Here is a 12,585-nt window from a genome sequence, read left to right on the forward strand (position 1 = left end):
GCCTTAAAACTTTCCATGCCAGCTCAGCTCCATGGCCCCTCCAATCCACTGTCTTGTGCCCTACCTCAAGGTGCAAAAATTCTTGCAGGAGACAATTATGAACTAATCTGCCTGATGGAGAGATTTCTTTCTAACCTCAGTCAGTTAGAGAATGGCTCTGCCCTAATGTATGAACAATCCAAAGCCAGTTACATTTAAATCTTAGTTCTGGCTACTCTTGCTCTCCATAAAGAAGTCTGATCCTTTCTGGAGGTTTGCTAAACTCTTAGCTGCAATAACATCATGGGGCAGTGAGTTCCACAGGCCAGCTATCCGCTTGCTGCTCCCTAGATGAGACCAACTGAGCATATCGAATCCTCTCTCTTGGTCTGATCGGAATGGTATGACCACAACTGGAATCTGGTTATTGTACATGTCGGCCAATGTTCCCCATAAGCTGAGCACTTGGGCGCCTGCCCGGATGATTACCAGAGCACCCACAGCTGGCAGCCTGTGTTTCTATTGCTGATGCACCTCTGCACATGCCTTAGTGCATATAACAAAATTATTTCACCCATGGATGGAAAAAATAAGAGGGAACCCTGATGTTTGCAGACTCCTATTTTTATCTCTGCATTTGTTTAAGGTCGTATGTTTGGTTAAAACAGTACCAGGCAATGGTGCTAGGATAAGATCCCAAGCAGAGGGTAATGGCATTAAATGCTTTAGCCTGCCCCAAGAAAAGCCTCTTGCCTATGTTTTGGTAACAGAGCTGCCCTGTTTTTGGCTATATCATTACTGTCTGATTGCACTCTGTGCTCTTGGTGCTATGTGTTCCTAGAAGGAGCTAATGGTCTCTTCAACTCTGTCAGATCTGATGTGTAAGCTGAAGGTCCAAAACTCAAGTAGTTCCGCCACAGGTGGTTGATGGCAGCCAATGAAGGGAGCGGGTGGGTGGGTGGGTATGTGCGCGTGAGGTCCTAATGTTTTCATGAATCCCATGCAGAAACTCCATCTCATGCGTTTTTAAGACTTTACTGTGGATCACCTTCAGTGCTGTGCAGGCAAACTTTAGATTCCTGGCCATGACATCAAGAGTGGCGTGTGATGCTCCTTCATCCTGCTTTCCAGCATCATGCAGGCCATGGATTCGTAACTGAGGTTCTGGGCCATGCCATGGGGACTTCTGGCCAAGGCTGCCTCCCTTTGTTTATGAGACAAGAAGGGGTTACTCACCCTCTGCAGTAGCTGCAGTTCTTTGAGGTGAGCGTCCCGGTGGGTGCTCCACCTTAGATGCCTGGGTGCACAGGGCTGCCCAAAAGCCAAAGATGAAGCACCCACAGGGACAGCCTCGAAGAAGAATTTAAGGTTCAATACACGTACAGTCTGTTGGCCAATAAAGGCCACTTCTGGCTCTACCACTTGATGCTCAAATCAAGAGAAGAAAATGGGGATGGCAAGGCCACACTCTCAAAAAATCATCATCCAGCACAGTCCGTCGAGCTCTCACATGGAACCCGCAAGGAAAACGCAGAAGAGGAAGACCTCAGGCAATGTGGAGAAGATCTACCGAAACTGAAGGACAACAGCTGGGGAACTCCTGGGGTCAGCTGCAAGTTTTGTCCTGAGACAGAGTGAAGTGGAGGGGACTTGCAGAGGATCTGTGCTCCATGTGAAGTACCAGGGCTCAAGTCAAGTAAATCTACACCTGCGGTGTCTCACCAGTTCTGAAGCTGTAGCCACAAAAAAGTTGATTATGGTTAGTTGGCTTGAACAACAACTATATTGGTAGTGTGCTAGTGAGTCAGCCACATTATTCTGAAAATTATATTTATGGTTCAAGCCAAGTAGGCACACTCAACTGGCCAAATAGCCGCTAGTGGCTAATGTGTTGGACACCATGGATCTACAGTGTGACTCTACCTCAGGTCCAATAGAGATAAAAGCTCTTCTATGGATAGTACCTCACCCCTCTCTTGAACGTAGCCTGTGAACCTTGGCCAGAGGATGAACTCTGCTCCAAAAACCATCATGTGGTTGTGGCATGGTTCTTTCACCCTGTCGGGATGGGGGTGGGGGACATGTGCAAACTCCAGGCCGTAAGCCTGGTGGGCCTCTGGATTAGAATATGCATTTCTAACATGATTATATCTGCACTGGCAAGTGAAAATAACTGCTGGCCAAGCTCCTCAAAGATATTGGGGGCTTGACTGGAGACCTCTTCAAAGGGCATTGATTTTCTGGAGCAGGACGGTGAGGACCTCCTGAAAATCAGACCCCTTTAAAGAGGGTCTAAAGTGGTGCCCCTGAAATCATTACCCCCTTTTAGTGTATGGAGGTGTGTAGAACCTACATGAACACAGCTTGTTCTCATCCACCTTGTGTGCATGCAATAAGGCCATGGAAGGGTATGGAATGGTTTCCCTACAAAGACACTGGGGCAGGGATGGGTGTTTGTAGAATCTGGAATGAAGTGGACAAAGTGAGCAGGGAAGTTGTATTTACCTTTTCACATAACACAAGAGTCAGGGGGCACCTGGTGAGATTAGGAGGCAGCAGGGTTGCAACCAGCGAAAGGAAATATTTCTTCACTCAATGCGCAGTGAACCTGCGGAGCTCATTGCCAGGGGATGTGTTGAAGGCTGAAAGATTAAGTGAGTTTAAAAAAGAATTTGCTAAGTTCAGAAAAAACAGGCCCATCATTGGCCATGATGGGTCACAGACACAGCCGCATGCTCTGGGTGTCCCTCCGTCTGCGTGTTGGAAGGATGAATTACTTAATAAGAGGCCTGTTTTGTTCATTCCCTCTGAATCACCTGGCCCTGACCACTGGTGGAAGACAGGACCCTGGACTAGATGGACCTTTCGTCTGAGCCGGCACGGCTGTTCTTATGTGATAGAATCAGGCCCCTGGCTTGCCAATAGGCATGGAGTTGATTTAGCAATGGAGAAGCTGGCTAATGGAGTGTTGTGTCAGTTTCCTGGTTGCAAGGATTCTAACTGTCGACTCCAGTTGTCTGAAGAAGTGGGGCTTACCCACAAAAGCTCATGACCTTATACATTTGTTAGTCTTTAAAGTGCTGCAGGACCCCTTGTTCTTTGTGAAGCTAGGCTAGTCATGAGGGTTTGATGGAGTAAGTGGCGCATCCTTTGCCCCTTTTTGGGCAGCTCCTTGGCTGCAGATGAGCCGGCTGTGTTAATTGTGATGCACAGGCCCTGATTCTGCAAACCGCTTGTGCTCAGGTCAGTCCCTTGTTAAGTTAAGCAAGCATGAACCTGTGGGTTGGACCTTAGTGATGGTGTAGCTTGGGGGGAGTTGAATGTTTCCTGAAGGAGATTGCAGAAATGTCTTAATATTTTTTTTCTAAAAAGTCACCTATTCAGCACTTTTGTGCATGTAGCACTCTAGTCCAGTGGCTTGAGGGCTGGGCTGAGGCTCAGGAGAGCTGGGTTCTAGTCCTGTCTCAGCTAGCAGCCAGCTTGCTGATGTTGGGTGTGCCTCTTCTCCTTGGTGTGCCTTAGTTTCTCTAGCTGAGAAATGGGGGTAAAGATACTTTGTACAATGCTTTGGGACTTACTCATGAAAAATGCCAGAGAAGCAAGGGGTGGTTGTTCTTATTGATACAAAGAAAAATCCTGTCACCTGTAAAAGCGGAGCAATGCTTGTAGGGGGACCAGCACCTGTGTTTCCTGACTGGGTTGTGTACAGCACGCAGCCCTGCAGGGACTTGCTTCCAAAAGTGGTCGTTAAGTGCTGCTGCAATACGCATTTAATAATAATGCTGAAATAGCGTCCGCAAGTCAGTGTGGGCTATTCTCATTGGGCTTGTAGGTTTCCAGCAAGATTATTCCAAGAGACCTGTTTCTCTTTCGCTAACTGTCGTAACTGTGAGTACTGCTGATACTGAAAGGGGGAAGGCGTAAGGTTTAGGGGCTAGAGCAGGCTAATGGGCACCAAGGTGCTATTCCGGCTCAGCGAGTGACTCACTAAGTAAGTTTGTTAGAGTTCCGGTGCCTCGGTTTCCCCACTGGTGAAATGGCTAGTGAGACTGACCTGCCCTTTGTAATGTTCTTTGAGCTCCTCTGTAAAAGCTGCCAGAGAAGGGTTACTAACACTTATTACTCTGCTGCTGCCATAACGTGCAGGAACACTGTTCTTGTGGCAAAACATTGATAAGGCAGCTGGGCAGGTTAGCTTTCCACTAGGGTTTCTCTTGTCTTGGATTACTGTGTAAGACACAGTTGCCGGTGCTTGGGACTTTCTCTGCACCCTGCCAGGGAGCGCTAGCTTGGGCAGGGCCTCTCAGAGCAGAAGAGGAGGAGTTGTTCCATCAGGCACTGGAAAACTCTTCCCTTTGGGACTGAGCTTCCGTAAGTGTGACTAAACGTGCTCACCAGTGAACGTGCTGGAGAGAGGTGACCTGTGCTAAATTACCATTCATCTGTTTCCTTGTGGTAGCACTGAGGAGCCTCGCTGCTGTACCAGGACTCTGTGGTATTAGGAATGGATTCAGTACCCTCTTGTTTTAAACAGAGGCTTGAATAAGCTCCCTTCCAGGGAGGTCAGGCTCAGTGGCCCCTTCCTCCAACCCACCCTCACACGGAGTCGTCTTCTTTGTTTTAGGTCGGGTGCTGGCCCATCTTTTAGCAGCTGATGCCTGACTGCAGTCGACAGAGCTGAGGCCCTGCTTGTCGTGGAGGGTGATGGCCCCTGTGCCGTTGCATTGTTACGCCTTCTTCCTTTGTAAGTAGCCAGTGGCCGAGGATCTGCTGTCACCTCAGTGGCAAGGGCGGTTTGCATTCTGTGCTTTTGTGATGGGGTCTTGTGGATCTGCTGGTGGGAGCTGGAGTTGTGCTCAGCAGAGGGGAGGCTCATGATGGGAGGAGCGGATCAGAGCGTCATCTTCAGAGAGAGAGGAAGTGAGAGGCCACTAAGCCAGCTTATGCTGAACAAAGTCTAGCACACCCAGGTGCCAACTCTGTGGGTGTTCCAGCCCTGCAGCACCCATGGGGGAAAAATGGTGGGTGCTGGGTACCCACAGGCAGGCCCCTCCAATCAGTACCCCCCCACTAGTGCCTCCCCCCTGCTGTAATCAGCTGTTCTGTGGCATGCAGGAGGCGCTGGAGAGAGGCAGGGAGAGTCAAGGTGGGGCAAGCTGCGGGAAGATGGGGAGGTGCTCGTCTCAGGAGAAGGAGCAGAGTGGGGATGGGAGGAGACGGGGCTGGGTGGGACCTTGGGGGAAGGATGTGATGAGAGCAGGGCTGGAATGCAGCACCCCCTTGGCATGTTAGAAAGTCAGCGTGTCGGGTAACGTGCTTCTCCAGTGTCCTCCCTCAGCCAGCTTCTTCCCAGTGGATAAAAGCCTCCTACTGCTTTGTGCTTTGCATGGCAGCAGCTAGGAACGCTGGTCATAGAGCCCACTCGGCCGTCGGATGTTGTAGGGCTGCTTGCCGTGTGATTAGAACACCAGCACGGTTCTGGGGCACTTGACAGATACATCCCGAGTTCAGGGCACAGGACGCGATTTGTGTGCGATAGGAGGTGTCGTGTGCAGTATACCCGAGCTGGGATAGAAGCTCTGTAGCCAGGCCCTCTCCGGAGGTGGGGCAAAGCTGATGTTCTCTGCGGCTCTGGAAGTGGAATGTTGAGGCTGCTTCTGCATTCATGGTTGCTTCTTTCCCACTCTCCCCTTCCCTGGCTCGCCACCTTGGTTCCTGCTTTCCTTGGTGCGTTTTATTTCTGACGCCATGTCATCTCCCTCCTGCTCGTGGCAGGCTGCTGGGCAGACTCTTGGACTAGAGGCCAACTGGCTACGGAGTCTAGCTCCAGAGCGGGATGCTGCAGCTCAGAGCTCACCTCTGGTGAGCTCACCTCAGTGTGGGCAGTCTGTAGCCATGGGTGGATGTTTGCAGCTACCCTGTCATCTGCTGTCCCCGGCAGGTGTTGCTTCCTTCGGAAGAGTGGGCTGTGATATTGGCTGCAAACCAAAGGTCAACAAAACATCCGGGGTCCATGTTAAATGGCCTCAGCCATGAAGTTGCACTTGTCCTTTGTGGATTCAGCCTCACCTAATTCAGGGATCCATTTGCAGACACTTGGGGTATGTCTATACTCATGCTAAGCCCAGACTCTGACTCTGGTTTGAGCCCTCGCTCCCATTCCGTCCACACACAAGTCAGCCAGACGTGGGTGGGTGAGCACTCAGGACTTGGATCCTGGGAGGGGGGCAGGTTCACAGCCTCATTCCCGGTATGTGGGGGCCGAGCCCCGTCATTTTGCAGTGTGGACGCAGCTCGAGCTGCAGACCTGAGTCAGGAGGCCTGGATAGTATGGCGCGGATGTGTTAGACTGGCTGTGAGGCCTGGGGCCTGCGTTATAAACTGGCTTTATAATGTAGGGTGGATGTTTAGCACTGAGCATCCACAACCCCCGGCCCCATAGATCTGGTTGTACAGTGTAGCACAGACGGACCCTGGGAAGGGAGGAGTCAAGAGGGCTCAGAACCAACCCAGGATTGCCTGTGATGCGTGGAAGCATGAAACAGCCACCAGGTGTCGCTCTGAGCCAGTGACTTTCCAGCCCTCAGGTTGGGATTTTTCCTTTTAAACTTAACGAAAGTTACTTTGTCGCTTTACATTTTCGCAGCCCTATTTCTCCATCCAGGTGCTATTTCTATGGTCATGATAGATTTCCTTTGCAATGGCCTGTTCCCTTCCAGATCTGCTACCACCTTTTCGTCAGTCTTTTGGAGAAAGAGCTGTCCACTCAAACAGATAATTGCTGCTGCATGAGATGCAAAAATCCATGGGAAGCTCCAGTAAGGATCATACTTAACTCTGGGCTAGAGCATTTCTTCTTTGCCCATCTTGCAAGTTGGGAAACTGAGGGACAGTGACAGTTGGAAGCAGAGCTGTAAGTGAAACAGAGTCCATCAGCTAGAATTGTGTGTGTCTGTGTGTGTGTGTGTGTGTGTGTGTGTGTGTGTGTGTGTGTGTGTGAATCAAATGGATCAGGGGCTGGGGGAAGAGAATTGGTCTTACATGATGCCATTGCCAGCGCTAGTGATTTGATGTTTTTCTCAAAGGCCCAGCCTTGGAAGTCTCTGGTGGGAATTTCAGCTTTCAAATTCAAACCAAATTTCTGGTCTTCGTGGTTCTGAGAAATCTCAAAAAAATGTGAATTTGTGGTTCAGACACTGGAAGACCTAGAAAGAATCCCAAAGACTGGAAGTGGGTTTAAAATAAAAACAAAAACCAAAAAACAGCTCTGCACGTTTGTCTGGCCAGTGCTCGTCAGGGGCCTGACTCCTGCTTTTTGAATGTTTGGGGTCAGCTTTAATGACGCAGGGCTTGTGAGTTCAAGGATCTTTGCCCAGATGCTAGTCTGAGAGGTTTGCAACCTCTCTCTCTCGGTGGGTCACCTGTTCACCCCTTCCATCCCTTCTCCCTTCCAGCAGCATGCATGGTATCTTCTGCTTGGACCGGTACTTAGAGAGCAGAACAGCCTGCTCTTCCAAATGATGTTTAGAGGTCTGAGGCGTGTCTGTCCTGCCATTTATCTGTGGAGGCTCCAGTTTGTGTTCTGGCCACACGAGGGCACTGCAAACTAATAAACCTCCCTCTTCTGAGCACGTGCTGGTAGGGTGGGAATCTTGCTGTGTGTCCCAAACAGAGACCCTGCTCCCAGCCCTGCTGGCCTCCTCCCCCACATGCAGTGCCTTCAGCTGGGCAGAGCGGCCTGTTGTCAAAGCAACCTGGGTTTCGGTTCCCCGCTGATCCTGGTGTTTCACGCTCAGCCTCTGGGCTGGCACGCGATTTAATTTTGGCCTAGGGAATGTGGCTGGTGAATGGGGAGGGGAGGTGGGTGCCTGAAGAGCCCCTCATGCAGGATCTCACATGTGGTGGATCCGCAGATAAGCCCTCCCAGTCTGGAGAAGCTGGGCTGCCAATCGTGTTGGTGACAGCAATGTGGCCTTAGTGTAGGAACAAGCCAGTGGGATGTAGAGCTGGACTCATGCGTAAGGCCCTGGTTCAGGACTCTGGAGATCTGAGTTTAATTTCATGCTCTGCCACAGATTCCCTGTGTAACCATGAGCATGTCATTTAGCCCCCCGGGCTTCCACACTTCATCTGCCCAGTGTGGCTAAAAGCCTATGCCCTTCCTCCCAGGGCCTCTTGTTAGACGGCAGGGCTCTCGGATGCTACAGTGCTGGTCCACAGGAGTCCCAAAGACAGGCAGCGACTGGCCGTAGTTTGGTGGTCTTCTGGGCTCTCCACTGGGACTGGGCCCCAACCTGCTCTCTGTGAACACGGGACCGTTCTGTGTGGAGCACCTGTGTCAGCCATGCCCAGAGCCCGGCTCCTCTCTGCAGGAGTAACTGGCTTTGTGCCCGGGCAGATGAGCACAGGATTAGAACTCGCAGCCTTCGGCAGGACCCTACTCTTCGGTGGGAGCTGCAGCAGGTGCATGTTCAGAGAAGCCGCTAGAGGGAGATGTGGTGCACACACAGGACAACGTGTTGCTTGAGCCTCTTTCCAGGGCTGAACTCCTGTCTCATCAGAGAGGCCTGGAGTCCTTGCTTCTCCAGGCACCTGCTTGCCCTCAGGCTCTCTCTGCAGTGCTGGCTTGATCCCAGCCTTCCCCGCTTCTGTTACCCGTCCAGCCGGGGCGCAGGGGGGTGACCCATCACGCTGGAAACTAGCACCATGGAGACAGCAACGGTAGGAAAATGTCCTGGAGTGATTCCAAGCCACGAGTGGAAACAGATCCAGTTGTTCCTGCCAAGTGCTTTGGGCACCGTGAATTGTACCTGCCACCCCCACCACACACACTCCCAGACCTTGTCTGTGCCAGCCCCACAGGACTCCCACTGGACAGATGCAAAACTTGACCCAGAGTGAACTGTTGAGACCCTCGTATCCTGTTGCTCCCAGCCAGTCTTTGATCCTCCTTCACTGTCCAACAGCTCACTGGGAAAACAGAGCCGCCCTTTCCATGTCTGATTTTGGGAGCAAGTGAAGCTGGGTGGACCCAACCCCAGTCTGCCTCAGGAAAGGGCCAGAGTAGTGGGGAAAGGGCTGGAGCTCACAGAACCCAAATTCCCCTCCGCCGTGTGGGGCGAAGGTCAGCAAACCATGCTTCTGCCTGGCAGGTTGCTCAAGGGCTCCTGGAGAGGCATCACGGTTTGGGCTCTCGAAGAAGAGGCTGGCTTAGGAGAAAAACGTTCGTTCCGTTTTCTGCCTTCTTTTCTGCCGAGGTTCGGTCCGGGCTGCTCAACCCAGGCATTAAACCACAAACCCAGTTCAGGTCCCCATGACCAGCGCTGGGAGCCTGCTGCCCCCGGCTTCATGTATGAAGGGCCCTGTATGGCTCTCCGGAGTTCCTGCGTTAGGCATCTAAGACAGTGAGAGAGCTAAATTTCCAGATGCCACCCAGAGGTGAGTGGATGCTCGAGGAGTCTGCGAGGAGCCTCAGCAGGCCCTAGCTGAGCTTGGCAGTTGGGTGCCTGCCTGGCAGGGGCAATCCAGTGTTAATTGCAAGGAACAATCTAAAGAGATCAGTCATGGCGCTGGAGCGATCAGGAAAAACCTTCTCTCAGTGCTACTTTGCTGGCCTGTCACTGGAGTGTCTGGACATCACAAAATCTCTTACAGTGCTGTCCTCACAGCATTTCTCAAGCAGTGCTGTTATCTCGACTGCACAGGTGGGGAAACTGAGGCATGGAGTGATTAAGTGACTTGCCTGAGAGCATAGAGTATGTTTGTGGCAGAGCAGGGAATGAAACCTGGGTTCTTACCTCCCAGGTTATCTCCTAATTTTTTTCCATCTGCGGGTGGAATAAATTTCGTGTGCAGATGTGCCCCCCAACAGAAACACAGGCTGCCAGCGGTGGCCGCTCTGCTAATCAGCTGCGCGGCACCTGAATCTCTTCCGGGTGGCTGCCCAAGCGTTGAGCTTACAGGAAATGCTGCTCCTCATCCCTGGGCCATCCCTTCTGCCTTGGAGACCACTTCGCATAAAGTGGCAAATGTCCCAACCCTGAGCCAGCCTGGGCAGGACTCGGCGTAGAGAGATGCAAGCTGAGAGGAGAACTGGGCTGCCACCCTTTGAGAGGCTTTGTCAATTTCAGTCGAACCTTCTCCTTTTGGCAAGGCCCTGCCTGCAGGCGCTGCAGAAAATCCACCTGCAACCCTGACCGATGGATCGTTTTCTCCTGTCACCTCTTTGCGCATCATTTTAAGCTTCCGGCACTCAGTCAGCACAGGCATTTGATCTGGAACGTGCTAGAGGGGGAGAACATTCCTGCCTGCCAGCAGCTCCCAAGGAGAAGAGAAAGGCCGAGCAAGCGCCAAAGGCTGGCAGCAGGAACAGAGGTTCCGGCCAGAGGTACAGGGCAGCTCTTTAAGGGAGGGGCCGCACTGAATTGTCCGTCACATGTAGTCTTGTGCTCGGGACAGGGTGTCTTTCTAGAACCTCTTTGGCTCAGCTGTAGGGTCTGGGCTGGAGGGAGAGACCACTGGAGGAGGGTCTTTGGGCCGTGGTGTGTGGGACATCTGACCTGATGACTAGGGTGGGCTCTTCCCACCCCAAGTATCAGAGGGGTAGCTGTGCTAGTCTGTATCCCCAAAAACAATGAGAGGTCCTGTGGCACCTTATAGACTCACAGATTTTTTGGAGCATAGGATTTTGTGGGCAAAGATCCCCTTCATCAGGTGCATGTGACGAAGTGGGTCTTTGCTCATGAAAGCTCATGCTCCCTAAAATCTGTGAGTCTATAGGTGCCCCAGGACTTCTCGTTGTCCTTCCAGCCTGAAACTCCAGGAATCTGCCAAGGGAGCTTCTTTTCTTAAAGTTGCAGAGCCCAGCTTCCTGTCCCCCTGCCTGGAGCTCTAGGGCCCAGCCCTTAGGGGTCCGGAGGCAGTCTGGCCCTGTCCTTGGGCTGTGTGCCACCACTGGGGTGGAGCATGGGTCAGCCCAGATGCCAATCCCAGGAACCTGGAACGAGACGCCCTCAGCTGTGGCCTGGATCTCTGAGCTCAGGTGTGGGGCATTCTCCTCTATTACCATGGTGACCCCAGGTAGGATGGCTTCCCTGGCTGGAGCCGGTAGCCTCCTGGCCCCAGCACCCTGGCTCTGCACCCATCCTGCCCCTCCGCACTGCAGCCACTTGATTAAAACACTGTTGTGAGTGGGTGTGCAGCGTGGCTGGCGGGCCCGCTGGCCCCCCGAGCAGAGTCACTGGCCATTGAAATCCCCAGTTAGAGTTAAAGTGAAACCAGCGAAGCTCTGTGAGTCCCTAAGCCCCGCATGCCCCTGGCCCCTTCGCACCGCCTCCAGCCTGGGGACCTGAGCCCCTTTCAGATCCATCCTTTGCCCTGCCTGCCAAGGCCTGTCTTGTCTGTGCTGGGGCTGCTCCTGCCCATGAGTGAAATGGAGCAGGGGCCTTCTTCCCTCTCTACCATCTACTGGCCCTGTCCTGTCTGTGCCTCAGACTCCTGACTGCCAGGGAGGGATCCTCTGGACAGGTTCCTTTGCCTCTGCCACTCCCTGCTCGGTGGCTGTCACAGGGCTCTTGCTGCCACCCCACCACAGCGTCCTGGCTGCCAGCAGCAGTCTGCATCTCCATCCCTTCCTTGGCTTCCTGGTGTGTCTGCAGCAGGCGTGGCTGGGCTCTTGGTTATCAGGGTGACCAGCAGCCAGGGAGCCAGGAAGTACCTGCTCACTGAGCCAGTTGGCCCCTTTTGCCAGCTGCCGTCCTTTGTAACAGAGGAGGGGCCCAGTGACTGCAGCTGGGGCCAGGTCCCTGGGTGCTAGGTGCTGTATAGACACAGGAAGAGCTCGTCCCTGCCACGTATGACCTGCTGGCCTGGATAGTAAGGCAGACCAAGAGAAAGGGAAGCTGAGGCCCGGAAGCGGCCAATGGCTGGCTCAAGGTCCGACAGCAAATCAGAGCCCGAGGTGGGACTAGAACACGGGTCTCGGGCCAGTCCTGTCGCCACCTCTCTGGGTATGTGTCTGTGCCCCCTCCAGCTTCTTCAGAGGCCTCTGCCATCAGCCCGTGCTCCCTCCCCCCTGCCTGGCCTGCTGGCTTCTCCCATCTCCCCCGCCCGGAGAGGGGAATGCCCACCGGGCACCCTGGCTCAACTGGCCCATTAGGATTGATTTCTCCCAGCGGTAGGAGCGGGCAGGGGGAGGGGGGGAAGTTGGCACTGAGTCCACCCTGCCTCCGTGGGCACCATCAGTAATGAGCCTCTTGCCAGATTCAGCCACTCATCTCACAGCTGTGACATCATTACCACACTCCACTCCCCAGGCCTGTTACCCGCTGGCTGTCCGTCTGGGGCAGGGGGCACACTGGGTACTGGGGCAGGGCTGTGCTCCCTATCACCGGCCTTTGCGCTGGCTCTGCCCACCCCGGCCTCAGCCCTGGGCCCCCCCTCCCCCCAGTGCCAGCCGGGAGCAGCTGGGCACAGCTGATGAGCCACCAGCCTGGGCGATCCGTGCGGACGTGCACACGCCCCGCCCAAGCAGCCTGGCACGGGTGGTGCTGGCGAAGGTTCAGAGAACCCTCCCCTGTTCCTCTCGCTCAAATCAAAGCGCAGCTG

General features: G+C 53.5%; 1 protein-coding gene across 2 annotated transcripts in view; it reads left to right on the forward strand.

Annotated features, from left to right (window-relative positions):
- The window catches only part of CDK12 (cyclin dependent kinase 12), an 80,130-nt gene that overhangs the window by 48,752 nt on the left and 18,793 nt on the right, over positions 1–12,585 (forward strand). For both annotated transcript variants that reach the window (XR_012642688.1, XR_012642687.1), the window contains exon 14: positions 4,604–4,723. The gene's annotated coding sequence lies outside the window, so the exon portion shown is untranslated. The remainder of the gene's footprint in view (positions 1–4,603; positions 4,724–12,585) is intronic.

Source organism: Carettochelys insculpta, chromosome 28 (genome assembly GCF_033958435.1).
Source record: "Carettochelys insculpta isolate YL-2023 chromosome 28, ASM3395843v1, whole genome shotgun sequence".
NCBI classification, from domain to species: domain Eukaryota; kingdom Metazoa; phylum Chordata; order Testudines; family Carettochelyidae; genus Carettochelys; species Carettochelys insculpta.